This window comes from Aulonocara stuartgranti, assembly GCF_965226115.1.
Source record: "Aulonocara stuartgranti genome assembly, chromosome: 2".
NCBI lineage: Eukaryota > Metazoa > Chordata > Actinopteri > Cichliformes > Cichlidae > Aulonocara > Aulonocara stuartgranti.
In genome coordinates, this window is record NC_138940.1 from 9531180 (window position 1) to 9558663 (window position 27484).

A 27484-nucleotide genomic window follows, 5' to 3' on the forward strand; every position below is an offset into this window, starting at 1 on the left:
GGCAACCAATTCAATCTAAGAGGGATCCAATTTTTATCCATTCATGTACCAGCTACTGGCTTTTTGCTGTTATGTTCTCATATCGCGTGAGAGTTTATTTGCCAGGTGTCAGAAGTCTAATAATGAATAAAGTTCAGGATATGCTTAAAAACTCACCTCAGTATAGCCGTCATCAGAAGGAAGTGCGCTTCACTGACTCATCAACTTGTCTCAGGCTTTCCACAAAGTTTCACAGTTGACCTTAAAGTAAGATGCTGCAAGCTTACCTTGCAGTGTATTACTTTTTAAGGTCTAAAGACCTTAAAGTGCGCGATAGATTGAAGTGATTTGAACTGACAACAGGGCTAATTCAGCACTTCAAGTTAACATCAATAAAAGTTTTTAAATTTATTCTGATTTCCGTTTGTTTTCATTGCCTGTGCTATCTGTTATTTAGTTCAAATTGTGGGTAGATAATGCTGTGCTGTCATGTGACCTGTTCTCTCATGTGTGCCTTTCTCTTGTTTTGTATGTATTTCTCGTTTGTTATTTATTCCTATTTTATTCCTGCAATTGGTATGGAATTCATTTTTTTTTAAAAATTGATCAGTGTTTTGAAATTAGATGTGATGAAGATGTGACCTTAATTTACAAAATCAACATCATGTTGGATTCAATGAGACATGAAACTAGTGCATGAAACAGGTCTCAGTAAATGTTCTCATAGACTGCAATACACTGCCCCCTGCTGGTCATTATAAAGTCTGCAGATGTCATTTGACATGAATGTCATATTTGTGAAACAAAATAAAGGACTCTGTAAAATAAATGAAAATCAAATATTTATATACAGAATATTTATGTACAAATGCTGAAAAAGACATTTGAACAAGATGCACACCCAGTAAAATTAAAAAAAAAAAAAAGAAAAGTCAGTTTTATCATGTGACTATCATGCTGTCATTTCTGCACAATGCACTTTACACCAGATCAAAATAAAACACTGTGAGGTCGTTCTAACCGGAAGCCCAGAGAGCTTCGACAATGCAGCACAATGCCCTGAAGCATCAGCATCAAAATATACTTCAAGTACCAAAAAGTACTCATTGTGCAGAATGCCCTATTTTTGAATAGCTGGACATTTAATTACTTTATCACCAGCTGTGACTACAGCTGATAATCAACCATGTTTCATAGGGATGTGACTACATTTAGAAATGTCACGCATTTTTAGGTATAAAGCAAAAGATGCAATGAAATAAATAAGCTATCACATATTAATCCAAATGAATTCACTGAAATACATCTGCACATTTCTGCAGCCTGACTTATTACACACGTGAACACAGTACACATTTGTTTACTGCAAGCTTGTTTCAGAGATGTGATGCAGTTAAATCTGTATGCGTCTGTTTCCTTGTAGTGTTAGTAGAGATGGTGAACCTGACACAATCCTGTGTTTGGTGTGAAGGAAACCAGTTAACAGCCGGTTTAGTAAAATTCTCTTGAACTCATGGAAAACTCATCGTCGTCTCGAAGTGAGCAGCTGAAGCGTCCCGTGTGATCAGAGGTCCTCGTCGTCCTCGCTCACCATGACGTCGAGCTCTTTGTCTTTCCGTACGACGCTCTCGGTGATGAACTCCTTGTGCTGCTCCTCCAGCTCACGCAGCTCCGCCTGCAGGCGCTCCAGGTGGAGCACTCGCCTGTTCCTCAGCAGCCGGCTGGGGAATGGGTTCATGTCGTTGAAGGCGATGCTGGTCAGCTTCCTGCATGGACACACGCAGGTGGAAAGGACTCGATCACCAACACAGAGGAACTGGAAACTGATCAGCTTGAGTGTTTCTGTTTTATGCTGCTTGATACTTCAGGTACTGCAGTTTGAGCAGGAAATACTGGACTGACTGGACCACATGTATCCGAGAGCTGCAGATACTTAAAAATCTTTAAATTGTTGTTACTGTGATCAGGGAAATTTAAACTTCTCACAAAATTTCAGTAAAAAGGGTTTGAAGCTCAAAGATTCAACAGCTACATCCGCTACACTTCTGAGAGTGTAACAGCTCGTAGATTAAGGCGGGTGGAGGCGAGTGCGTACCTGGCATTGGAGACGGTCTTTGTGAAGAAGCGTAGGTACTGGTAGATCTCCACGCTGTCGTGAATCTTCAGGATGTCGTCCTCTTTGTATTTGAACAGAGCCAGAGTGTATCTGAAGATCACCTGCAGCACAGACACGCATTTCATAACAGGACACTCACGCCACACAATTAATTGGAAACTTTGAGGAGGTGAGTCATAAAATTACTCTTTCAGTTGTGGTGCAGTTGGGCCCTTTACTCATTACAGCTCTGATCGATTTCCAATAAGCCACTTGGTTCCTCAGTTGCCAGATAATATTAACTTACTTGGTAGTTGAGCTTTAAGTTTAAATTAAACTTTTGGGTTGGATCTACGTGGCTGAAGCTGTTGTCAGCATTTATCCCTGTGTGGTATATATTTCTGTGTCTGAACTGTGATTTTATTTCCTGAGACAAACGATGTAAAAGCTGTGCTGCATTTGTCACATTGCAGAAACAAGCCCAAAGCCATTGTCCCGCTCATCGTCTGGATTTACGCTGCTTGTGGTAGACTGTGAGGTCGTTACTAGAATTATCTGCTTTCCCACTCCTATTTCATGTCACATGACAGTTCCCCATGCTTAGTAAACAATGTCTTATTACTCCTAAAATGTAAATAAAGACATCTAAAGGTGAAAACAAAATCATTTTTGTTTCCATGGACACTACTGTGGTGCATTCAAGTGTTGTCTGCATTTCTGTCATGGTGTGTTCGGGTGTATGGTACCTTGGTACCCTCATACAGGAAGGCGTTCCACAGAGGCATCAGGATGTCGCTGGGCAGACTCTCCACAAAAACCACCAGGAACCAGTTGAAGGTGACCAGAGAGACGTCAATGTTGTGATCCTCAAAGTGAGATGCCAGGCGAGGAAGCTTCTCCGCCATGAAGTCCTTCAGCACGCGCTGGTCCGCCTGAGCACAAAGACTCACAGAGATCAGCCTCACTGATCACTAAAACAGATCACAGCAGGCAAGCAGGTGAGTGTGTCTGCTGACCTGAGAGGCCACCAGATTCTTGGTGTAGTAGTCCTGAGGCATGATGGCTTCCACGACTGCCACCAGACACCAGAAGGCGTCTTCGTCACTTTGGAGGACCAGCAGAGCGAGGGCCGCTAACCTGTGGACATTCATGGAAGGTGAGGTTCTGCCTGGAAGGCGGGTCCACATAAGAACTCAGATATAATATTTATATTTTTGTTCTGACCTGTTGAGTACCTGGCAGTAGCCAATGGCAGGGTTATGCCCGGAGAAGGCCAGAAGGATGCGGCGGAGCTGCTGGAGGGCAGGGCTGGAGGGCGGGGCTGGACGGCGAGGAGAAGTGCTGATTGGTCGTCAGGGTTCGGTGAAGGTCCAGCTGGACCTGCCTGGAGGCAGGATTAGGAGCTGTCCGACTCTTCTCACACAGCTGGAAACAGAACAGGATTACTGAGTGCTCGCCAGCATTCCCAACAGGAAGAAGGAGGAGCCACCTGTGCTCAGGTGCGGATAAAGCACTCTCTCTCTCTACAGCTGTACCTGCTGATAGCGTTGCATGTGGCACTCTTGGCTTGTCAAAGTTCTGGCTCGGACCAAACAGCGCCACACTCTCTGCCGATACTCCCGAGGGACGCCTTCACGCACCAGAATTTTGAGCTCAGGTGAGATGATGAAGTCATCGTTGGACCTGCCTGCAAGGTACTGAGCCCAGCGGCTCAGCAGGGGGTGCTCCAGACCCTCCTACAGAGACAATGATGTATGATATAAAAAGAGGATAACCATTATCTGTTAAGCATTATGTTACAATTTAACATAATGTAAAATTGTAACATTGTAAACATAATGTTACAATTTTACATTATGTTACAGTTTAACATCATATAAAATTGTAACATCATGTTTACAATGTTACAATTTACAAATTGTAACATTGTAAACATGATGTTACAATTTTACATGATGTTAAATTGTAGCTGTTAAGGGTGGTGAGTTAGCGAACCTAGACGCGGACCTCTCGTTTAAGTTGAACAGTGTCTTTATTTACAGTGAAGCCAAAATCAATCCACAGTTATCCACAGTGCAAGTCCCTTCAGTGCTCCTCTCCCCGTCTCCCCTCGTGTGTCCACAAAATTCCCTAGAATCAGTGAAGTGTCCCCTTCCATCTCGATCGCGTCCAGGCTTATTAGGCAGCTCAGAGTGGCAGCACTTACGGGTCGGAGGTAACAATCGCAGCGGAGAAAAAGCGGAGCGAGAGAGGAGAACAAAAAAACACACACACACAGGTCGACCGGTCGGGGCACCGTCCGACTCTGACAGTAACATAATGTAAAATTGTATTATGTTTACAATGTTACAATCCCTACCCTCACCTATGGCCACGAGCTGTGGGTAGTGACCGAAAGAACGAGATCGCGTATACAAGCGGCAGAAATGAGCTTCCTCCGAAGGGTGGCTGGCCTCTCCCTTAGAGATAGGGTGAGAAGTTCGGCCGTCCGGGAGGGGCTCAGAGTAGAGCAGCTGCTGCTCCACATCGAAAGGAGCCAGCTGAGGTGGTTCGGGCATCTGACAAGGATGCCCCCTGGGCGCCTCCTGGGTGAGGTGTTCCAGGCATGTCCCACCGGGAGCAGGCCCCGGGGCAGACCCAGGACACGCTGGAGAGATTATATCTCTCGGCTGGCCTGGGAACGCCTTGGGACGCTTGAGCGGTCAGCAAAAGTCGACTTCCCCCATCACCCACTCATTCACAAAATTTCCCTCGGGCCGTGAACAGGTGATATAGCAATCACTATTACTGACACCACGTGACCCAAAGCTACGCCTATCCACAACATTCCGGCCCCTAATTATTACATTTTTACAGTAATAATTACACATCCAACACCATAACTCACAACACACACTTCATCATATCACAGACACCCAGTGAGACAACATAACATACTCAAAAGTCCACCAAAGTTATTTTCTCATGTCTTCTCTTCTTTTCTTCTGTCTGCACATGGTCAGTCAGTCATAGGCCAGAGGTTACCAGCACTTAGCCTAAATATAGTCAGTCTGATGTACATCTCATAACATTAAAGTCAATTCAAAGTTAGTTATGTCACACTGTGTCAAAAATGTCATAGTCATGGGTCAGAGGCCTCCTGAAGAAGGCATATCTTTGTGATGGGTCTGCACACATGGCTGGTTGGGGTCTTAATCCAGACCTGACGCACAAGCCCCCTTTCATCTGGTGCAGCTCCGGTGACTCTCCCAATGAGCCAAGAACCACGAGGTGCAGAATCATCCACTATAAGGACCACATCTCCAGGAACAAAGTTACGTTTAATCCTTCCCCATTTCTGGCGCTCTAATTCTGTGACTGGGACTCTCTTTGCATATCCTCTAGATATAAGATCTGTCATGAAGGCAGTGTAGTCTTTATGAAAGTCTTTATCTCTGATGAACCTTTTCTTCAAACCTAAGGCTCGTTGCTCAATTGCACAGTTGTCAGGCATTCTTATGTCTCGGTCTTTTAGTGGCAGGGCAATGCTGTAGTGCCAATCCCCCAAAGTCACCATCTTGCTGGCCAATTCCAGGAACTTCAAGTCTTCCTTTGACAGCCCCATCTGTTCATCATTGCTGCTCTCAGGAAAATCCATCTTGAACTGCTGTTTCCATAGCTTGTCCAGTGTGACAGCAGAAACTCTGTTGGCGGTAACTGTTGCCAAACATCCTGGCCTTCCACAGCATTCTCGATTAAGTGGCCCATTCACAGTCCAGCCGAGCACAGTCCTAATGGCAAAGGGTCCATCACCTACACTCCGGATGACCTCCAAAGGTTCTAGAGCTCTGGGCATATTCATGCCAATCAAAAGCTCAACATTGGCCTTAATTTCTGGCAAATGAACATGCTTCAAATGTGGCCAGTCAACCAGGTCCTGTTGATTTGAGATGTTACCAATATCTACAGGCATTTTATGCTGAGTGAAGAGGTTAGGCATATCACAGTACATGTCACTGTCCAATCCAGCAACTTCAAGTTCAGGTACAATGAAACTGTCCACCACTTTCTCCTGTCCCATGGTGCGCAGGAGAATCTTTGTCCTCCTCCCAGCAATATTCAGCTTGTCCATAAGACCCGCTGTACAAAAGGATGCTGAACTCCCTTGGTCCAGAAAGGCATACGTTTCCACTATTCTTTGACCTCTCTTTGATTTTACTTTAACTGGCACAATGGCAAGCTTACAGTCCTGTTCACCGGCCCCAGTAAGACCACTAGTCTGGATCGTAACAGGAATGTTATCTGCCTCATTATTAGGTTTGATTTCATGTACAGTGTAGTGTAAGCATTAAAAGATCATAAAAGGAAACACTAACATTTATGTGAAACTAATTGTAATAAAAAAAATGAACAGGTGCTTTATAGATTTAAAAGAAAGAATCTGAAAACAACACTTTTTTGGTCTGAGTGATCAAAGTAGAAAACAGAACTGATGTTCAAGAACAAACCATAGCTGCACTAATATTACACATCTCCATTGTTGTGGTGAACAGACATGTTGCTTTTAAAACCACATGCAGTGTGTGACCGTGACTGTTCACTGAGACCATGAACGCCACTTCGCTGAAGCCTTCGCCTTCTTCTTCTTCTTCTAAATTGGAAGCAGAAGGAGCACGAGCTGCTTTGATCTACTGAAAGGAAAAAGCAGAATATCTGAGTTGAAACCAGTCAGCTGAAACCAGTAAGACAGGAACAAATTCAATGCAGTGTCTCAGGTGGCTTAGCCTGTTACAACTGTTGATACAAGCTAAATACAGTTAACACACAGTGTCAGGGAGCTCCAGTGTGGGAACTAGTGGCTTTAGATTTGTAGTCATTTAACTTTCATCCCTTCATTCATTTAATTCAGGAGGAAGAAATGTCAGGTGGGTGCAGGCTGGTTACATGCATTTGGTCCCATGCTGTCTTTAACTTGGTTCACTTTATGGCTGGGCTGTATGTGGGCTTATATCATGTTACTTGGGCAGGAGTTCCTGTCCCCTGTTAGACTTAGAAAGTTTCTCCATAAGTAGAGCTTCTAACTCTTCTAGCACATCTGTGGCTGACAGTTTTTTGGTGGCTCTTTTTACCCCACACTGGTTGTGAGTGTGTAAATAGCCCCACTAGTTATTTTGGGTTGCAGTTAACTTGGGAGGAAGAGGTAGGTCTGCCATGACTAGATGAATAACAATTATCTGGGATACATAAATTTCATAATGCATGCATGTATCTCTATAAACCTGCCTGAGGGCTGCCATTTTTTACATTCAGTTATTTCTTTGTTGAATCTAAATAATGAATGTGTTACAGTTAAACTGACACTGATCAGTGTAAATGGCTCATTGGGACACAGAAACCTTTAAATTAAACCCTATCACCTGATATCGAGTGTCAAACAATATCAAAGCTGTAAAAGCTGTTTACAGTCAGAATTTATAAAACTATGATTGTAAATAAATTCAAACAAGTGAGCTTTTCTCTTTGTGCTGAATATCAACACTGTGATTTCTTAGACTGTAAGCTTTACTTTAGCACAACCAGTTGTAGAAGCTGCCACTCCAAATGTCTTTTGATAACAAGGAAAAAATACCTTTTCAGTCCACGGCCTGAAGTTCTTCTCTGCCATCTTCTGCCATCGGCTTTGTCTGCTGGTTTGAAGACAATAAACCACAAAAAGATGATTTAGTCACTTTGTCTGCGTCATGCAGCTCGAATGTGTCGTGTAACGATGTTGAATAGCTGTCGTTATCCCTCTGCTGTGTCAGTAGGATTGTACTGTACAGCATCTCATTGATATGTGAGGAATGCTAATGTAACACGATAACAGACTTACATCATTAAAACATAAAGGGCAGGAGATATTTAGATATTTTTATATTTATATTACATTTTATAGCTGACGGATATTACTAAATAGATAGAATTTACTAAATAGCTGGATGAACATGAAAAATATGACTATAATAACAAATGACCATGAGAGCCAGTAGAATTAATTCAACTGGACACTCAAAAGACGTCCTTAAATGCTCTTTAAGTGGCGGAACAGATGAACAAACAGTTAATCGCTTACTTGAGATGAAATCTGCTCAGCTACTTTGAAAACAGCTTCTAACTGGTTCATCCTTTAACAGGATGACTGCTCAGGGGTAAGGCCATCATGCAGTCCAGCAACCTTTATGGTTCTGCTTTGATTCACCAGGAACTATTAGGGAAACCTTCCAGCGCCTCCTGTGAAAGACACAGGCATAAACACACAAACATTTATTAACATGTTCCACAGTGTTCCAGTTTGATTTTCTCATCCTGTGGACAACAACGTACATGGATGCAGGTTTATTGTTAACTTTTGTAAGGTTTATTTAGTGAACATATCCAGCTGCAGCTCCACTGTGATCCTGAACTGGATAAGCACTTAAGAAAATGTGTCAATAAATGGACATACATCAACTTACTATATTTATCCAAACAGACGGGACCAATAATGCTTCACTGAGTTAGAGACTTTAATGTCTCTTCTATGTAAGAATGTCTCGTGCTGATATACCTGCAAACTTGACAACAAAGGTTTTTCAGACTGCATGTAGCTCTATGTCAGCTCACACATTTACATTTATGTCACACTTATTTCTGCTTTCCCATTTTATAATTATTACTTACATTTTGATTAGATACCTTGAGTTTGTAAATGATCAGATTACATAATTGGAATAAAATGTATCCAATTCAAGGTTGCGGGAGGATGAAGCCTATCCCAGCTGATACAGGACAAAGACAGGCTGCCAGTTTATCGCAGGGCTAACACAATATGTGTAACAGAAAATCCACTTAAATGTTTGATATTTCTTATAATAATCATAATTATGACTATTATTTAAAGGTTTCTTTATAAATACATTTTGATTTTTTATAACCTCTAAAATATAAACCTGAGCTGTTTCAGATTCTGACCTCTGACCTCACTGCAGCTCCCTCTTGGAAGTATGTCTGCTTCTTGTCCCCAGTGTTGACCACCTGCCCTTGATATCACGTACTGTACCTGAGGAACAAAAAAGGACAAACACTTGCCTTCATTTAAGAAGTACATTCATACAGAGGTAATCTATGGAAACACACTAGTTCAACCTTTGGGAGAAATCAGTTCCTGTGAAACATTTCTGTAAATTAACATCATATGGAGAATGAATGAAATGAGTTCTTCCGGTGACTCAGCAGTCAAACACTGACAAATGAAATCTAGTTAAACTATTAAGCATATTTGCTCTTCTGAAATCTGTGTTAAACAACAACAAACATAAATTAGTAACAAAAATACAGCTGAGTAGATATTACAAACCACCAGCAGCCATAATGCTAAATTTTAATCTTCAAATGTTTCTGAGCCGTCTTCAACCTGCTTTTAACACATTAAAGTCCCACAGTCAATGCAGCCTGACTCAATCCTAGATGTTCAGCACACAGAGGTACCGTTTGAAGTTTAGTGTTAACCTGAGTCACTGATCATTTGCAGTATTACAGAGTCTGGCAGTCTTTGCATGATGTCCACGTCACTATAAGTTTCTAGCTGACTCTCAGGTGTGCCAGCAGGAAAGAGTAATAATAATCTGCATCCTGAGGTTTGTCATGCAGGATTAAATTTACAGTGGCTTTGTTCACACAGCTAGGATTGTATTTTACACTGACCCTGGGTCAGTATAAGTATCATACAGTTTAAACGAAGCACTGAAACTTGCACATATTTATTACAGATGCACTGAAGCTAATCGAGATATTTGCTGTCAACCTGTGGCTGCGATTAATCACTTTACTGAAAACTTTATTAACTAGTAACTTCATCAGTCATGACAGAAGCTAATATTTCTGTGCTAACATCGTTTAACCAGTAACAGCTTTCCTCCAATATAAGCTAACGTTTACACCGTAACTTTAAGCTAGCACCATAAAGACGGTAAAACACGTAATAATATCTACAAATGCATCTTAAAGCTCTTATATTAGCACTCGGTGTATTACTAACATAACCACATTAACATTACTGACACTCGCTGACTTTTAATAGTCATTCTATAAATGCTGTCCGTTTAAATGGTCCTGTACCTGTACACACTGCATATCCACCGGATTCCAGCCAGAGTGGATTCTGGAGTCTTCCACGCTCCTGTTAGTGATCCTCCATCTGGATGGATGAGAACAACCTTCTGAACAATCTAGCAGGTCTCCTTGGGGGGCACGTCTCCCCACCCCCCAAGCGAGGGCCGTGGCACTGAAACTGCCGGCTGAGAGAAGGCTTGAAAAAAAAGGACATTTATCATTTCTTCTTCGGCCACCTTTTTTTCTCATCGTTTTTCCAAAGTACACATTAAGCTTCTTCTGCAATAACACACTAATTACACATGGAAACCTACCTACTTCTTTCTTCATCATAAACAATTACACTTTCTGTAAAGTGCTTTCAATAAAACAGAAAAGAAAAGTGTGTTTTGTTTTGTTTTTTTTATTCAAGATCTGTTCACATGTACTTAGCAAAGGTGAGTACACAGCATGAGGAAAGCCAAAAGCAAAGAGAGCGTATGAAGGTAATATTGAAGTAGGCTTCGTTTTGAAGTGGTGAAAGGCAAAGGCATGAGTGTAAGGTAATAAGGGGTAATGAGAGAGATGAAGAGCGGGCGGAGGACTTGGCTCAAGCAGGAAAAAGCAAAAAGGAAATGCGAGCGCGTTTCCCCGCCCCCCGCGCAGGGCCGTGGCAGTGAGTTCGTGGGGGGTTCGAACTGGCGGAGTTCTGTAGCAGAGTCCTCGCCACATGTCATAAGCCAAACGACCGGCCGAGGGAATACTTAAAAAAAGGACATTTATCTTTTCTTCTTCGGCCACCTTTTTTTCCCATTGTTTTTGCAAACTACACATTAAGCTTCTTCTGCAATAACACACTAATTACACATGCAAACCTACCTACTTCTTTCTTCATTACAAACAATTACACTTTCTGTAAAGTGCTTTCAATAAAACACAAAACAAAAGTAGCTTTTCTTTTCTTTTCTTTTTTTTATTCAACATCTCTTGATTGTGATTGTCGGGTAATAAAAGCTAATAAGAGAGATGTAGAGCTGGCGGAGGACTTGGCGAGAGCAGGAAAAAGCAAAAAGGAAACGCCAGTGCACGTCTCCCCGCCCACCAAGCAAGGGCCGTGGCACTGAAACGGCTGACCAGAGAAGGCTTGAAAAAAAAGGACATTTATCTTTTCTTCTTCAGCCAGCTTTTCCCCCCATTGTTTTTCCAAAGTACACATTAAGCTTCTTCTGCAGCATTATCACACACTAATTACACATGGAAACCTACCTACTTCTTTCTTCATTACAAACAATTACACTTTCTGTAAAGTGCTTTCAATAAAACAGAAAAGAAAAGTGTGTTTTGTTTTGTTTTTTTTATTCAAGATCTGTTCACATGTACTTAGCAAAGGTGAGTACACAGCGTGTTGGGTCTGGGCCTCTTTGCTTAGGCTGCTGCCCCCGCGACCCGGCCTCGGATAAAGCGGATGAAGATGCATGGATAGATGGACTGATGTTCCAATTGTAACATTATGTTTACAATGTTACAATTTCACATTATGTTAAATTGCAACATAATGTAAAATTGTAACGTTAAGTTTACAATGTTACGATTTTACATCATGTTACAATTTAATATAATGTAAAATCATAACATTAAGTTTACAATGTTACAATTGTAAATATAATTTACCCAATTAATTCTGTCATAACAGAAGTATGACTTCTCTGTGTTATTAATCCGTATTAATATTGTAGGGATATTAATATCCCTACAATATTAAGCATCAGACTTTATCAAATTTTCTAAAAACTTTTTTTGTTGGATAGTGTAGCGCAGCTGGATAGTGTAGTGGTAATACTACACATCTTTGGAGTCGCACGTTCGATTCCCACCCAGTATCCAGTAAGGGTCCTGGCTAGACCCCTCATGCTAACCAAAAATCCCTGGAATGGTGCGGCTACGTCTGCAGTCTCTCCGCTTGAATTTAGAGCTTGCTTGTTTGTTAAATGTATTATTTACTGTTTTTAGTTTACTCCATGACGGGGCTGGATATCGGGCGTCCTGCACCACCCATCCGGTCTGGAGCATAGCGAAACCATTTCTGCACTGTTTGAACGAAGGTGAACTCAGAAACTGCCCCCACCTGCTGAGTCAGGCCATCTAAGACAACAAAAAACCCCAAAAACAAACAAACAAAAAAACAGTAAAAAAGAGGGGTTCAATTAGAGTTCAAATATGAATAACCTCTCGCCAAAAGTCTTTAACAGCTAGAAAGCTGGCAAACTACTAAGCTGATCAACATGAAAGGCACAAGGTGGAAATCAGCAAACTGCTGCCTCACTTTGTTCACCTGTGCTCTATATTTCATGGTCCGGTTGGCTGCAGGACCAAACATTTGGCCTTACACCTTATTTCTTTATGTTTTGCTTCCAAGGTGCCAGACTTGTAGGTAACTTTTTACACTGACATGACCTCAGCAATAGTTTCCAGTCTTTCAACTTCCTTGGGCTTTGGCTGCTTTTTTACTCATTTTCAGTCCAGTCCTTCTACCTGACCATTTTCAGAGAACTCTAAGGAGCTTGGGGGAAAAAAGCAACCGGACTTCTTTAACTTTTTTGAAGACGTTTCGCTTCTCATCCCAGAAGCTTTTTCAGTTCACTGAAGCCTCATAAGAAAGTGACACAATGACATTTAGATAATAAAACTCGCCAAAAATGCACCTTAAGAACACTGTCTCTTTAAATACCCTCTTTTGCTTGGTCTGCTCCTTATTTTTTCTCATTTTTTCTTACTTTGGAGGACCAGCAGAGCAAGGGCCGCTAACCTGTGGACATTCATGGAAGGTGACGTTGTGTCTGGAAGGCGGGTCCACATAAGAACTCAGATATAATATTTATATTTTTGTTCTAACCTGTTGAGTCCCTGGCAGCAGCCAATGGCAAGGTTGTGCTAGCCAGCAGGATGCTGCTGAAGGGCGGGGCTGGAGTCTGAAAGTAAGAGCTCGTTTAGACTCTATTCTGTGAACAGGCTTGCTCCCACGAATATGTGAATTCATCTGTAAAAGAGTTTAACTCTAATGCACCTGTTCCTCCTGCTCCCTGCTGCAGGGCGGCCTGTTGGACTACGAATGCCAGTGCGGAGCTAAGAAGATCAAAGAGGAGCTGTTGTTCTTGAACCTGCCAAAGTGAGTAACCTCAAATCGGTCCCCAAAGGCCTCAAACCACCACAGTTCAGTCGGTGTCAGTTTTGTTCATGTCATGTCCTCCTTGCGTCTTCCTTTGAGCCTCTCCTCTTTGTCTCATCTCTTTCAGTGTGCTGATCCTCCATCTGAAGTGGTTTACGTTCACTCCATCGTTCACCGTGGAGAAGAAGAACAGCCCCATTGTTCTGACACAGCAGCTGGTGATCAGCCAGGACACAGCCTTTACTGAAGAGGTAAGGGGAAAGGCACACCGTTCATTTCAAGTATGGATGGAGCCCATTTCTAAGCTAACGGGTGGTGCCGCTGCCCTCTCCCAGTAAACTGCTCGCTATTTGTTGGTCAGCGTGATCAGTCGTTTGGGCTCCTCAGCTTACAGCGGTGAGTGGGTGCTTTCAGACACGTGCTGAATGCAGGTCAGCTTTGAAAGTTTATGAGACGTTAATAAGTGCGCCTTCTCCTCTCAGGACATTACGTCTGTGACGGCGTTCACCAGATGAGCGGAAGAGACGACGTCACAGACAGCCGGCTCACGTACGATGACGAGTTGGTCTGCCAGACCACGTGTGAGTCTGTGTGTGAGCAGCGGCAGAGAACAGCTTACCTGCTATTCTATAAAAGACAGGTGAGGTCTCCCAGCAAACAGTCAGCATGTCTGTGCAAATATTCAGTGTAACTTGTAGAAAAACCCTCACACTCAGTTTATTTGTGTTTTTCTTTTTCTATTTCTTACTTTCTTTGCCGCACTAGAAAGGCAGCAGAGTCGGGACTCAGATCTGCAGCAACACCTTCATTGTTATTGTTATTATTGTTGTTAGTACTGTTGTTGTTATGATTGATATTGTTACTGTTATGATCAGTTTTATTATTATTATTATCATTATTAATTTTTTAATACATTTGTTTATCTTTATTATTAGTAGTAGTAATGTTGTTCTTTATGTTGTTATTGTTGTTATTATTATTACTGGTATTTTTGACATTATTATTATTATTTTGTTGTTATTGTCATTATTAGTAGAAGTAGTATTAGTTATATCATTTTTATATCAGCCTGGAGTGAACAACATGAAAGCATGGATCCATCCTCCCTCACATTCACAATTCAGGCTGCTGGTGTAATCGTGCGGGGGATATTTTCCTGGTACACTTTGGGACCTTTAAGTGCTACAGTCTGAGTATTGTTATGACCACAGTGTACCCTCTTCTGATGGCTGAAAGTAAAAGGAGGTCCAGTACCGGTTCCGGTACCAGGCCTACTGACAATTTAACATAATGTAAAATGGTAACATCGTAAACATAATGTTACAATTTAACATAATGTGAAATGGTAACATTGTAAACAGAATGTTACCATTTAACACAATGTAAAATGGTAACATTGTAAACATAATGTTACCATTTAACATAATGTGAAATGGTAACATTGTAAACAGAATGTTACCATTTAACACAATGTAAAATGGTAACATTGTAAACATAATGTTACCATTTAACATAATGTGAAATGGTAACATTGTAAACAGAATGTTACCATTTAACACAATGTAAAATGGTAACATTGTAAACAGAATGTTACCATTTAACACAATGTAAAATGGTAACATTGTAAACAGAATGTTACCATTTAACACAATGTAAAATGGTAACATTGTAAACAGAATGTTACCATTTAACATAATGTTAGATGGTAACATTGTAAACAGAATGTTACCATTTAACACAATGTAAAATGGTAACATTGTAAACAGAATGTTACCATTTAACATAATGTTAAATGGTAACATTGTAAACAGAATGTTACCATTTAACACAATGTGAAATGGTAACATTGTAAACAGAATGTTACCATTTAACATAATGTTAAATGGTAACATTGTAAACAGAATGTTACCATTTAACACAATGTAAAATGGTAACATTGTAAAAAGAATGTTACCATTTAACATAATGTTAAATGGTAACATTGTAAACAGAATGTTACCATTTAACACAATGTTAAATGGTAACATTGTAAACAGAATGTTACCATTTAACATAATGTTAAATGGTAACATTGTAAACAGAATGTTACCATTTAACATAATGTGAAATGGTAAAATTGTAAACAGAATGTTGCCATTTAACATTATGTTAAATATAACTAACGGATTTACTTTACCAAATGGACCATCCCGGCCTTGCCGTATTGGTCTATTTGATTCACCTTTGTTTTTATTGTTTATTTTATTTTCACTTGCTACACATAGGACAGACATGACTGGGGGAAAGAAAGGGGAGAAAGAAAGAGGGAAAGAAAAACAGCAGGGAAGAGGAATGGTGATAAAGGGCAAAAAACAAAAACCAACAAAACAAACAGACAAAAAATATATATATCAGTCACTTCAACTCAAAGAAGTCCAGACACTTTTCTTTCCAAGCTCCTTTGACTGACTGTTAGGACAACTTATTTATTGCAAGCATGCAGTACAAGAATAACTCGATGTTTCTGACTTTGCATTACGAATTGTTTACCCACTGACAAACATTTCAAATGAAATTAAATTCAAAAACAATTTGTGGTAACCTGATTTTAATTCAAAAAGAATCATTAACAACACTTCTTGTAATGCTGTCAAAATCAGCCCAACTTTTATTTTCAAATGCAAAAAGTAAAAGAAAATGAGCCAACATACTGGACACATATAATTGTCAATATAATTGTTTATAAACAATTATACTGTCATCATTGTTACAGATATGGAAACTTTATTAACAATTTGTCCAAGTAAAAAAATGCCCTGCTAATTGTTGGGGTTTTCTCTCCTCTAGCCCTTTCCTTTAAGCTCTTCTTTACATCCCCCCACCCCCACCTTTTCTTTTTTCTTAATAATATAACAATAAAAACAATTGGCTGCATTTTAAATGTGTCAGATCAATGTCTTTATTCAAGAATACAAGAAATGGTAATAGCTGCATGTGTGTTTGTGTGTGTGCATAATATGCATACTTTACTTGTTGGATCCAAATCCCACAAGGAATCAAATAAAACAAGAAGACAAACAAAAACAAAACAAAAATATATTTCTCTCCCTTCCCAGGTCAGGTTCACAAAAGCATTGCAGCTCTTTATTCCTCTTGTACAGCTCCAGAGTCTGTCAGCCAAAAAGAAACTACTGAGGTTCCAACGCCCAGTGTTTCTGTAAACACAGATGAAAATGAACAGTCATCCACATCTAAAAGATTTGTAGATTCGAGGGACCGGTATAATACATCTAGTACATCTTTGTTTAAACCTCAGAACACAAAAAGGGAACAAACCATTGTATACAGATTTAAAAGTGCGCAAAGCAACGAACAGTCACCCTCTGAAACAGCTGAGGTTATCACAACCATTGTTTCTGTAAATACACAGGAACAGTCACCCACCTCAAAAAGATTAGTATATTCAAGGGACCAGTGTATCTACTCTGGTCAAAAGAATCCATGCTTCGTACTGATGTCCACAATTCTTTTTTATTCCTCTCACAATCATGGAGCACCGTGAAAACTAGAAACGAGTAAAATAATATCAATAGCACATATGACATCCATCTCAGCCACTTATTTCTTTTCACAAGGTGCACAAGTGCTTAACAAATAACAGCATAATGTTTTTACCGTGTACGCCTTGTAAAAACAGTAGTAGAAAAGTTGTAGATTCGTGCTCTTGTGGGGGAGACGTATGTTATCCACCACCTCGATAGCTAGCCGAGAGTTCGAGGGTCACTAGAGCCGCCGAGAACGCATGAACTACTTACGGTAGGACGTTTTGCCAAAGTAAGACGTTTTGTCAGAACACCGAGTCCTCAGGAGGATGCAGCCCATGAATTTGGACACGATCTCAGATGCACTTCTGGTGTTGTCATGGCAACCCACACAAACATTTCAGCGTCAGCTACAATGAGGCGGAGCCCTTACTGGGACACTGAGCTCAGGTAGAGTGAAAGACAACATTTTTCCGCATCCAAAACAGCAGCGCTGTTCCTGTGACCTCTAGTAAAGCCTCTACTTGGGAAAAGGGAGTCTTTCATCAAAGCATCCTGCAGAAGTTGAATAAAAATATGCAAATGTTTAAATGATGCAACTTAATGAAGGCTGACAGCAGTTGTACTATTTTACATTGCAGCGAACAGGGGTGACCATTATTTTCAACGTTTTTACAGCATTTTTCACATTGAAAGTGAAATAATATAAATAATGTCTCAATTAAATTGCGTTAATATTTAAAAATACAAAAACTACAGCTTTGTTCACAAGCCAATAAAAATGTACTTGGGCCAGTGGTAAATGAAAATAACACTTATTCAGCACCTGGTTGTTGCGGCTGCATCAGGACACCAGATGTTCAGCCTCCATCCTGTAGGCAGACTTATCCCCGTCTGAGAGGAGTCCAATAATGGTGGTGTCATCTGCAAGCTTAATTAATTTGACAGACTGGTGGTTGGAGGTGCGGCAGTTGGTGTACAGGGAGAAGGGCATAGAAGAAAGAACACAGCCCTGAGGGGAGCTCGCGTTGATGGTCCGGGAGTCCAAGACATTCTTCCCCAGCCTCACTGGTTGCTTCCTGTCCATCAGGAAGTCAGTGATCCACCGGCAGATGGGATCAGGCACATTCATCTGGGAAAGCAATCCTTGAAGAAGGTCTGAAAGGATGGTGTTGAAGGTAGAGCTGAAGTCCACAAACAGGATCCTAGCATAGATTCTGCAGGACAAAGTGTAGGGCCATGTTGATGGCATCGTCTACAGACCTGTTGGCTCTGTATGCAAACTGCAGGGGGTCCAGGAGGGGGGCCGTGAGGGTCTTAAGATAGGAGAGAACCAGGCGCTCAAAAGACTTCCTGACCAGATGTCAGAGCCACAGGTCTGTAGTCTTTTCGTCCAGTGATCTTTGGCTTCTTGAAAGCTATATATGATATAAAAATTATATAAAAACTGTTAATCAGCAAAAGAAATGATATCATAGTTCTTATAAAGAAAGCCTCTATCAATCAAACACCAGCAGTGTAGCAATGTTGTTCACTTACACTGTATATAAAACACTGATTTTGGCTACATCCAGTTTTTACTGTATTATAAACATTTTTTACCATGAAGAGTAAAGTGTTTGGCATTTTTGTCATTGTTATTGAGCTCAGAGATCAGGCCCAGCCCAGTATCTACCTGGTTATGAGCAAGGAGCTGGAGGTGATAACTCAACAATAACCAGGCCATGCATGCATGGATGGATGCATGGATGGATCAGTTTGTAGGCTGTGTGTGGTCAGCAGCAGGCTGCTGGGTGTGGACCAAGAGGGAAAGCCCAGCATGTGAAACCCATCAGCAGAAGGCCAGAACAAAGGTGCACAGACAAACGCAGCCCAGACACTCAGGCAGGACGAGTAAAATAAATGGCAGCAAACACAGTATGATGTGGTAAAATGTGCTTTCTTTCACAAACAGATAGCACAAACAAGAATCACAAGAATCTCCTTTGTGGTTCTTGTTTTTCTTTTGAGTACATTAATAAAAAGTTGAAATAAAGTGGCAATAAAATTCATGCACTGAAGACCACACGAAACCCTAATTCACCCTACTACCTGTTGCCTTCACATTCCATTTGCATCCCTTGTCCACAGAATCAAAAATGACCCTTCTTCACTAAAGATCGAACATAAAGCAATTGCATTTTAAATGGAAGCCCATTTTGCATTAAGAAACACTATCAGCAATCAGAAATTGTGTATATCAGAGTTCTCTGTTTTTACTGTCCTGAAAACTGCATTAATTCAGTGGATGCGGTTAGGTTCAAAACAACGTAATATAAGAGGGCAACCAATTCAATCTAAGAGGGATCCAATTTTTATCCATTCATGTACCAGCTACTGGCTTTTTGCTGTTATGTTCTCATATCGCGTGAGAGTTTATTTGCCAGGTGTCAGAAGTCTAATAATGAATAAAGTTCAGGATATGCTTAAAAACTCACCTCAGTATAGCCGTCATCAGAAGGAAGTGCGCTTCACTGACTCATCAACTTGTCTCAGGCTTTCCACAAAGTTTCACAGTTGACCTTAAAGTAAGATGCTGCAAGCTTACCTTGCAGTGTATTCCTTTTCAAGGTCTAAAGACCTTAAAGTGCGCTATAGATTGAAGTGATTTGAACTGACAACAGGGCTAATTCAGCACTTCAAGTTAACATCAATAAAAGTTTTTAAATTTATTCTGATTTCCGTTTGTTTTCATTGCCTGTGCTATCTGTTATTTAGTTCAAATTGTGGGTAGATAATGCTGTGCTGTCATGTGACCTGTTCTCTCATGTGTGCCTTTCTCTTGTTTTGTATGTATTTCTCGTTTGTTATTTATTCCTATTTTATTCCTGCAATTGGTATGGAATTCATTTTTTTTTTTAAATTGATCAGTGTTTTGAAATTAGATGTGATGAAGATGTGACCTTAATTTACAAAATCAACATCATGTTGGATTCAATGAGACATGAAACTAGTGCATGAAACAGGTCTCAGTAAATGTTCTCATAGACTGCAATACACTGCCCCCTGCTGGTCATTATAAAGTCTGCAGATGTCATTTGACATGAATGTCATATTTGTGAAACAAAATAAAGGACTCTGTAAAATAAATGAAAATCAAATATTTATATACAGAATATTTATGTACAAATGCTGAAAAAGACATTTGAACAAGATGCACACCCAGTAAAATTTAAAAAAAAAAGAAAAGTCAGTTTTATCATGTGACTATCATGCTGTCATTTCCGCACAATGCACTTTACACCAGATCAAAATAAAACACTGTGAGGTCGTTCTAACCGGAAGCCCAGAGAGCTTCGACAATGCAGCACAATGCCCTGAAGCATCAGCATCAAAATATACTTCAAGTACCAAAAAGTACTCATTGTGCAGAATGCCCTATTTTTGAATAGCTGGACATTTTAATTACTTTATCACCAGCTGTGACTACAGGTGATAATCAACCATGTTTCATAGGGATGTGACTACATTTAGAAATGTCACGCATTTTTAGGTATAAAGCAAAAGATGCAATGAAATAAATAAGCTATCACATATTAATCCAAATGAATTCACTGAAATACATCTGCACATTTCTGCAGCCTGACTTATTACACACGTGAACACAGTACACATTTGTTTACTGCAAGCTTGTTTCAGAGATGTGATGCAGTTAAATCTCTATGCGTCTGTTTCCTTGTAGTGTTAGTAGAGATGGTGAACCTGACACAATCCTGTGTTTAGTGTGAAGGAAACCAGTTAACAGCCGGTTTAGTAAAATTCTCTTGAACTCATGGAAAACTCATCGTCGTCTCGAAGTGAGCAGCTGAAGCGTCCCGTGTGATCAGAGGTCCTCGTCGTCCTCGCTCACCATGACGTCGAGCTCTTTGTCTTTCCGTACGACGCTCTCGGTGATGAACTCCTTGTGCTGCTCCTCCAGCTCACGCAGCTCCGCCTGCAGGCGCTCCAGGTGGAGCACTCGCCGGTTCCTCAGCAGCCGGCTGGGGAATGGGTTCATGTCGTTGAAGGCGATGCTGGTCAGCTTCCTGCATGGACACACGCAGGTGGAAAGGACTCGATCACCAACACAGAGGAACTGGAAACTGATCAGCTTGAGTGTTTCTGTTTTATGCTGCTTGATACTTCAGGTACTGCAGTTTGAGCAGGAAATACTGGACTGACTGGACCACATGTATCCGAGAGCTGCAGATACTTAAAAATCTTTAAATCGTTGTTACTGTGATCAGGGAAATTTAAACTTCTCACAAAATTTCAGTAAAAAGGGTTTGAAGCTCAAAGATTCAACAGCTACATCCGCTACACTTCTGAGAGTGTAACAGCTCGTAGATTAAGGCGGGTGGAGGCGAGTGCGTACCTGGCATTGGAGACGGTCTTTGTGAAGAAGCGTAGGTACTGGTAGATCTCCACGCTGTCGTGAATCTTCAGGATGTCGTCCTCTTTGTATTTGAACAGAGCCAGAGTGTATCTGAAGATCACCTGCAGCACAGACACGCATTTCATAACAGGACACTCACGCCACACAATTAATTGGAAACTTTGAGGAGGTGAGTCATAAAATTACTCTTTCAGTTGTGGTGCAGTTGGGCCCTTTACTCATTACAGCTCTGATCGATTTCCAATAAGCCACTTGGTTCCTCAGTTGCCAGATAATATTAACTTACTTGGTAGTTGAGCTTTAAGTTTAAATTAAACTTTTGGGTTGGATCTACGTGGCTGAAGCTGTTGTCAGCATTTATCCCTGTGTGGTATATATTTCTGTGTCTGAACTGTGATTTTATTTCCTGAGACAAACGATGTAAAAGCTGTGCTGCATTTGTCACATTGCAGAAACAAGCCCAAAGCCATTGTCCCGCTCATCGTCTGGATTTACGCTGCTTGTGGTAGACTGTGAGGTCGTTACTAGAATGATCTGCTTTCCCACTCCTATTTCATGTCACATGACAGTTCCCCATGCTTAGTAAACAATGTCTTATTACTCCTAAAATGTAAATAAAGACATCTAAAGGTGAAAACAAAATCATTTTTGTTTCCATGGACACTACTGTGGTGCATTCAAGTGTTGTCTGCATTTCTGTCATGGTGTGTTCGGGTGTATGGTACCTTGGTACCCTCATACAGGAAGGCGTCCCACAGAGGCATCAGGATGTCGCTGGGCAGACTCTCCACAAAAACCACCAGGAACCAGTTGAAGGTGACCAGAGAGACGTCAATGTTGTGATCCTCAAAGTGAGATGCCAGGCGAGGAAGCTTCTCCGCCATGAAGTCCTTCAGCACGCGCTGGTCCGCCTGAGCACAAAGACTCACAGAGATCAGCCTCACTGATCACTAAAACAGATCACAGCAGGCAAGCAGGTGAGTGTGTCTGCTGACCTGAGAGGCCACCAGATTCTTGGTGTAGTAGTCCTGAGGCATGATGGCTTCCACCACTGCCACCAGACACCAGAAGGCGTCTTCATCACTTTGGAGGACCAGCAGAGCGAGGGCCGCTAACCTGTGGACATTCATGGAAGGTGAGGTTCTGCCTGGAAGGCGGGTCCACATAAGAACTCAGATATAAAATTTATACTTTTGTTCTGACCTGTTGAGTACCTGGCAGTAGCCAATGGCAGGGTTATGCCCGGAGAAGGCCAGAAGGATGCGGCGGAGCTGCTGGAGGGCAGGGCTGAAGGGTGGGGCTGGAGGGCGGGGCTGGACGGCGAGGAGAAGTGCTGATTGGTCGTCAGGGTTCGGTGAAGGTCCAGCTGGACCTGCCTGGAGGCAGGATTAGGAGCTGTCCGACTCTTCTCACACAGCTGGAAACAGAACAGGATTACTGAGTGCTCGCCAGCATTCCCAACAGGAAGGAGGAGGAGCCACCTGTGCTCAGGTGCGGATAAAGCACTCTGTTGGCAGAGGTATGAAAATGCGCAGTAAAATCTAACGTGCATAGCTAACTTCATCAACGACATTTTGGGAGGAATAATCACACATCAGCCTTCGGCCATTTTTTGATGAACGCATACGCCCCCTAGAGCGCGCTAACTTTATTAACAGCCACACAAATGTAAAGCACACATCAAACATAAATAAACCATTTGACTGTCTCCATAATTGAGAGCATTTTCTCTTCTTATTTCAACACCCCCACTTGCTCTCATATTATGATGCTCTTAAGTAAACAAAAAAAACAACAAACAAAAGGTTTCTTCCTCAGTACTGTATACATGTTCGTATACCATGTTAATGCCCAAACATAAACTTCTCAAACTTGAACAGCTTAACTTTTGTTGCAGGCTTTGTCATTACATCTGCAACCATCTCTTCTGTTGAACAATAATCCAGAGTTATTTTTCCTGCACTCACAGTTGATCTCACAAAGTTGTACTTTATGTCAACATGTTTACATCTCTGTCTCGTCACAGGATTCTTCGCCAACGCAATTGCACCCTGATTATCTTCATGAACTTTTGGCGGTGCATATTTTTGTCCATCAATACCTTGTAACAGTTGCATTAGGTACAAAACTTCTTGTAGGGTCGCAGCTAAAGCCATGTACTCCGCTTCACAGGTAGATAATGCAACAGTAGGTTGTCTTTTGGTTTTCCATGAGATTAAAGGACCATCTACAGACAAGCTTATGCAATAACCAGTTGTACTCCGTCTGTCTGTTACATCAGCTGCCCAATCAGCATCGCTGTATGCCCACAACCTCAGTTCTTTGTTGTCACATTTCCTGTAACACAGTTCTTTCTCGGTTGTCCCTTTCAGATACCTCAGTACTAGAGCAGGGCGATATGGCCAAAAATATTTATCACGATATATATTTGAAAATTTGCGATAACGATATAACTGACGATATAATTGATGCGAGACAAAATACAACTCCACAACATTACTAGCGCAAAAAGAAAACCTTCCATTTATTTTCACTTAAATAAGAAGCTGGTTTTTATGTACATTAAAGCTTTATAAAAATGTAACAGTGCAAATACAAATTCCTTGCTGAAAGTTTAATCAAAAGGCATTTCCAGTAGAAATGGGCTGACATATCCTGAGCATAACCATATATAATATCCACTGAAGTTAAAAAGAGGTGCTTTGCAAAATTAAACTGCAGTATGCAATACGTATTTTTCGGACCATAAGGTGCACGGGATTATAACGCACATCAAGCGAAACAAAGCAGTCAGATAAATCAAACTTTATTAAACTCATTCTTCTTGCTTCCTCCACTTCTGTACCATTGATTCATTAATGTTGAATTCTCTGGCAGCTGCTCTATTCCCATGTTGTTGCAGTATATTAATGACTAACCTCGTATTGTGGATGGATTATCTCAGTTGTTCTCCTGACTGAAGTTTGGTCCGTTTACAGCACCCTGCCATGCGATTGCATTTGTCTCTAACCATGAGGAACCTTAACGTTAACTTTTATAAGTGGAAAAGTGTTAGTGTTCGTCCTCCAGCTTCCCTGTTTATGTTATGCTAACATAGCTGTGTCGCTAGCGATTACGTAGCACATCATTATATACCAGCTAGCCCAACTTCAGTAACCCTACAAACGTCACTGCTGTTTAGTTTCCTGTCTTCATTTATGTTGGAAGTGATAGCAGAGCTGTACGTTTGATTTTTTTCAGAAATCTCTCAGTCAGAACATGCAATATCATGCTTAGGTAACTAGCGAGCTAACTTCCGCTAGCTTCCCGCTAACTTCTAACTCTGTTAAATGTAATAAATTTTGTTTTAATGGATGCCTGGAAGTTAAACTTCATAGTTACACCTGGTAAAGCAGCAATGCTGATCGTTTTATTAAAGATGAAAGAATTTAGACAGTTTTTAACGCTCAGTGATGCTGCAGTGTTCGTTTGAACTGAAGAATTAAGGAGTTTAGGACCCAGATTACTCCCAGATTTAAGAGCATCTTAGTCCGACAAATACGACAATAACGACGGCCGCTTGCATGTTCTGCAAAAAAATGTGCTTTGTCGTGTATCTGACGGACAAACACCAAACCAGTTCCACATCACTGAAGTTGCACCATTTTTACAAACCAATTCTGGTTCATCTGTTTCACTCAACAATCGGCCATGTGCGCATGAAAACAAAGGCACTGCGCATGCGCGTTTTACTCATATTCTATCGCGATATTTCATTTTCCTATTGTTGCCTAACATTATACCGGTATTACCGTGAACGGTATAATATGGCCCAGCCCTACTCAGTACATGTTTTACTGTAGTCCATTTGTCTTCAGTTGGCTCAGTAAAGTACTGTGAAAGTTTACTGACTATAAAACTCAAGTCCGGTCTTGTGCATGTAGCCAAATAGATCAGACTACCAACTGCCTCTCTGTACCTTTTGACATCACTCATCTTTTCTGCATCATCAGCATAGTTCAGTTTTTGCTCACAAGGTGTCTGTCTTTCTTTACAATCCTGCATGTTGAATCTTTCAAGTATTTTTTCCACATATTGTTTTTGTGACATTTTTACACAGTTATCACTCTGGTCAAAATCTATACCAATGAAATGTCTCAGTTTACCCAAATCCTTCATTTTGAATTTTGCTGCAAGCATTTTCTTCACAACAGTTAGTTCACTTTCATCACTAGCAGCAATGATCAGGTCATCTACCCATACAATCAGAATCACCTTCTTATTTTCTGTCATTTTTGTGTAAACACAATGGTCAGCGGGGTTTTGCACAAAGTCGTTCTCACTCAGATATTCATGCAACAACTTGTTCCAATTCCGGCCTGATTGTTTTAGCCCATATAGCGACTTTTTCAACTTGCACACCAGTTTTTCATTTGTGTCGGATTTTACCTCATAACCCTCAGGTTGTTCCATGAATACCTCACAATCTATTGGTGCATGAAGATAGGCAGCTTTAACATCCATCTGGTGTAAAAGCATGTTTTCTTGTGCTGCCTTTTGCATCAACACTCTGATACTAGTCAGGTTAGCAGTAGGGGAAAATGTTTCTTCATAATCCACACCTATCCTCTGACTATATCCTTTAGCAACATAACGTGCCTTGTACTTCTCAGATCCATCAACATTGTCTTCTTACCCTCAGGCAAAGTGGTTAAGGTAAATGTGTCATTTTCTCTTAGTGATTGCATCTCTTCATCCATTGCACTGACCCATTTCTCTGAGTTAGATGAAGTTATTGCTTCCTTGAATGTTTGGGGAATGTTACACATTGCTCTGTAACAATAATCCATGTTTGTAAGTACTTGATCACAATCCTCCTTATCAGTAACATATTCACTTAAATACCCAGGCCTCTTTCTCACTCTGGAAGGATACCTTGCAGCCTCGCAGTCGAGTTCATTCTCCTGTGACTGGCTGCTCATCTCAGACATGCTTACTGGGATCTGTTCCTGAGTATCTGTGTGTTCTGTACTCACATCAGTCTGTTCTCTGGTCTTGGTGAACCTGTTTGGTGTCTCAAAGTCACCCTCATCATCTGGCACCTTGTCAGTCTGTGTTTGTCTCTCTACTCTTGTTTTAGTCTCAAACTTCACCAGTCTATGCTTCTGTACTTTCCCACTGCCCGGGTAGTAGACCATATAAGCTGGACTGTTCTTGTCATATCCAACAAAAATTCCTTTCTCACACCTTGAGTCTAGTTTTCTCTTGTTCTGCCTGTAGGCATAACACACTGACCCAAATGTCTGCATCCTGGAAAGGTTTGGCCTTCTTCCTGTCAGCATTAAATATGGTGTCTGTTCTGTGCGTCTGTTAAAACATCTATTCCTCACTACAGCTGCTGTTTGCACTGCGTAAGTCCACAACTCTTTAGGTAACTGTTTCTCTATTAACATACACCTGGCCATATCAAAAAGAGTACGCCAATTGCGTTCTGCAGTACCATTTTGGTGTGGTGAGTATGGTGCTGAGGTCTCATGCCTGATTCCATTTTTGCTAAGGAGTGCCTGATACTCATTTCCCATAAACTCTGTTCCATTGTCAGACCTGATACATTTAACTTGCCCATACGGGGCTGTATCAGCCAAAAACTTCTGTGTTGCTTTTGCTGTGTCACTCTTATTTTTCAGAAAATACACAAACACTGCACTGGAATAGTCATCAGTGAATGATAGTGCAAATCTATATCCATCTCTGGACTCTGAGTCTACTGGACCAGCTAGATCTGTGTGTACCAGCTCTAAGGCGGTTTTGGCTCGTGCATCAGGGTCCCTGTTTCTAGTTTGAACAAACTTTCCCTGTGTGCACACTTCACAATGCAAGACAGATTTGTCTGTTTTTCCTTTGATTGCCATACCATCAACAACCCCCTGTAATTTCTGAATGTCATCATAATTACAGTGACCAAGAATTTCATGCCATGTTTGCATGTCATAGCAACCCTTACACTAGAACAACATGAAAGCATGGATCCATCCTCCCTCACATTCACAATTCAGGCTGCTGGTGTAATCGTGCGGGGGATATTTTCCTGGTACACTTTGGGACCTTTAAATGCTACAGTCTGAGTATTGTTATGACCACAGTGTACCCTCTTCTGATGGCTGAAAGTAAAAGGGGGTCCAGTACCGGTTCCGGTACCAGGCCTACTGACAATTTAACATAATGTAAAATGGTAACATCGT

The 27484-nt window shown here is 41.1% G+C and overlaps 1 long non-coding RNA gene and 1 pseudogene across 2 annotated transcripts; both read right to left on the reverse strand.

The window, feature by feature from the left end:
• Positions 1 to 804: 804 nt before the first annotated feature.
• On the reverse strand, positions 805 to 6185 carry LOC309716782 (TBC1 domain family member 2A-like; annotated as a pseudogene). Its single transcript has 7 exons — positions 5277 to 6185; positions 3610 to 3810; positions 3299 to 3499; positions 3091 to 3211; positions 2821 to 3006; positions 2075 to 2196; positions 805 to 1745 (listed from the first exon to the last, which is right to left on the reverse strand). The product of its transcript is annotated as a TBC1 domain family member 2A-like (transcript).
• A 1544-nt stretch (positions 6186 to 7729) lies between these two features.
• Positions 7730 to 10452, reverse strand: LOC309686947. Its single transcript, XR_014270600.1, has 3 exons — positions 10190 to 10452; positions 9044 to 9131; positions 7730 to 8323 (listed from the first exon to the last, which is right to left on the reverse strand). It is a non-coding gene; the product is annotated as an uncharacterized lncRNA (long non-coding RNA).
• Positions 10453 to 27484: the final 17032 nt, after the last annotated feature.